At 35.3% G+C, this 2,873-nt stretch overlaps 1 protein-coding gene across 3 annotated transcripts in view; it reads left to right on the top strand.

Moving 5' to 3' along the window:
- The window catches only part of GRIA2 (glutamate receptor, ionotropic, AMPA 2), a 290,552-nt gene that overhangs the window by 283,589 nt on the left and 4,090 nt on the right, over positions 1-2,873 (top strand). The gene's annotated exons all lie outside the window — the stretch shown is intronic.

Here is a 2,873-nt window from a genome sequence, read left to right as displayed (position 1 = left end):
GAGCCTCAGTCCATATTGAAGGCTGCAGTCCTTGACCCTCTGCAGTAAGTGCATGAGGTCCTCCTCAGTTTCAGCGAGCAAGGTTGTGTCATCTGCATAATGCAGATTGTTGATAGATCGTCCACCAATCCTAATGCCACGCTTCTCCTCATAAAGCCCAGCCTCTCAGATAATCTGCTCTGCATACATGTTGTACAAACATTAAAATTAGGAGATAACAGATATCATTAGAGTGAAATGTTTTGGGGCACCACTTTTGGATTTTTCTCATGGTAGCACTTAGCTATGGAGTCATAGTGGTCAGTTAGTCGTATACAATGTCAGCTCATTCAAATTCACCAGCTGCTTCAAAGGAGATAGATGGATAATTCCTTTCTGTGTGATTTACAGTCTCCAAATCCACTGGACATTCACCTATGAGTTGGTTCCTACTTAACAAATACTTTTAGGTCTTTTTGAGCTGTATTATGTGTATCATAAGCATAAGTGATAATTTTATATTCTAAATCTTATTTGACCTTTGTATTTTCACCAAAATAAATGTTACGTGTAAAGCTCCTAGAATCCCTAGTGTAGATTTTTTTAAGAAAAAAATATTTTGTTGTTTCCTTGTTGATAACATACACAGATGAACAGTCAAAAAACCTTACATGACTGGATAGATTTCTGCTGAGTGAAATAATTCGGTCCCATAAGGACAAATACTGTATGAAACCATTGTTGTAGAATGAGTATGATGATTCAAGGGAAGACGGGTGGAAGCAGAGAGGTGAAGATGGGCAAGGGGAGGGGGAGGATTTAATCATAGGGTCACACCATTTAATAGGTGGGAGTGAAGGAAATGGGAAAAATCCAATGTGCAAAACAATATATCCAAAATTTGTAAATAAATCAGTCTAATAATAAAATAAAACCCAAACAAAAAACCTAACAATTCAATGTACAATCAATGACAGTGAGTATTCTTAAAGCTGAGCCACTAGTCTCACGCCCTTTTCAGCAAGTTATTTCTCCTCTTATTGACATAAATTCATGTCTCTCTAAGTTTATTACTATTTTTTAAATAAAATTTTTATTTTCTACTTGTTTACTTTCAAATTTTGTACATGTTGTTTTTAACATCGAATCTTTCCTTTACCCACCCCTCTCTTTACCCATGAAAGTTTGCCACCCTATGATTACTTCACACACATCCTCACCTTTGAATTTGGTGGGACATTTGGGTTGTTTCCTGTTCTTGCAATGGTGAATAACATTGCTATGAACATTGGTGTGCAAATCTCCATTTGTGCCTCAGTTCTAATTTTCTTGGGGCACATTCCAAGTGGAGGAATAGCTGGGTCATATGGAATTTCTATGTTAAGCTTTTTGAGAAAACACCAAACTGCCTTCCAGAGCAGTTTCAGCATCCCATCTCTCCACATCTTTCCAATATTTCTTACTAACTGTCCTGTTAAACTTTGCCACTACTACTGGGGTGAGACGGTATCATTTTGTGGGTTTTATACACACTTAATGTAGTGTTATAAACAAAATTTAATTTCCATCATGTATTAAAGTCACACAAGTGTTCAGTTCTTTCACTCTTAGGGTCGCTATGAGTCTTCTATGACTCAATGGCACTTAACAACAACAACAACAACAACAGCAATAACAACATACATTTAAAATAAATGCATCTAGCCTTGTTTTCCCTAATATAAAAGTTGTGTGTTTCAAATCCCTAGGGGGAAATAAGACAAAACAAAAACCCACTGAAACAAAACCAACAAAGCTCTTGAGTTTTAAAAATAACTTTTCAATGTCAAATTTCCATTGCAAATATTTAATTTTAGAATAACAAAGAGCTTATTCAGAGTCACCTTCTCAGGCAAGATAAAAGCAGTTGAGAAAGTTGTGATGGGAAAAATAAGCAGATGTTCCAACTCTATGCTTAATTGCTTTAAATCTGAATAAGAAGTATTAAATATTACCTAACAAAAATCTTAGATTTTGAGTAAACATTGAGGTAAATATTTATTTAATAATATCACTTTTACTAGCCCTTGTTTCTTTCCTACCTGTCACTCATAAGATTGTTATTTTTTTTCCAAAATTTAATTTAATATTTGAGAGAAAAGAAATGTCTGGTTAATTAAAAGAAAGTTTCAGTAGCCAAAACATGGTTCTTTTGAATAATCAATGCTCTTCTAGAAATGTTTCCTTCTGTGTCAATTACAGATTTCCAGCATTATTTTCTTCCTTCTTCAGATAACAAACAGCTCACAGCTCACCACTGCAATCCTGGACAATTAGCATTTCCCAGGCTTTTTTACTGACACTAATTAAGGGATAGATTATTTAGGATCTGGGCAGCAAGCTACCCTTTTGGTTGTCTCTTGAGTTTAATTATTCGTAGAGATAAGACAGAGTGCTCATCAATTTAAGTCGAATTATGGCTATTTCAAGTTGCTTTTTGTGTGCAAAGCATTTTTAGTAAAAGGTAAAAATATCAAAGGCCCTTGTGAATATAAATAAGAAAATTTATTTGACAACGTTTTAGAGCTACTGCTTTTGACAAAATGTTGCAAGATGGAGACACTCATATTGTGTTTATTATTTAACCACCTCCTACATTTTGTCAAAACTTGTTTGAATCCCAATGAAGAAACCCTCACGTTTCTTAATACCTGTCCTAGCCCCAGAGCCTGAAAAGGTGAACCCACTGGGGCTGGCTGGAGGAGAAGAGGAGAGCTTGTTCCAGAAAGAACTCTCTGAGGGAGCATGAACGATGTCTGAGCACAGGGAAGAACAAACAACCACCCTTTTCTAATGCAGGGGTTTTTAAAAAAAGAAAAACAAGTAAACAAATGAAAAAAAAAAACAAAACCCTT

Source organism: Elephantulus edwardii, unplaced genomic scaffold (genome assembly GCF_000299155.1).
Source record: "Elephantulus edwardii isolate Elephantulus edwardi_28Jun2011 unplaced genomic scaffold, EleEdw1.0 scaffold00034, whole genome shotgun sequence".
In the NCBI taxonomy this organism is placed as follows: domain Eukaryota; kingdom Metazoa; phylum Chordata; class Mammalia; order Macroscelidea; family Macroscelididae; genus Elephantulus; species Elephantulus edwardii.
This window is presented reverse-complemented; position numbering and strand designations above follow the sequence as displayed.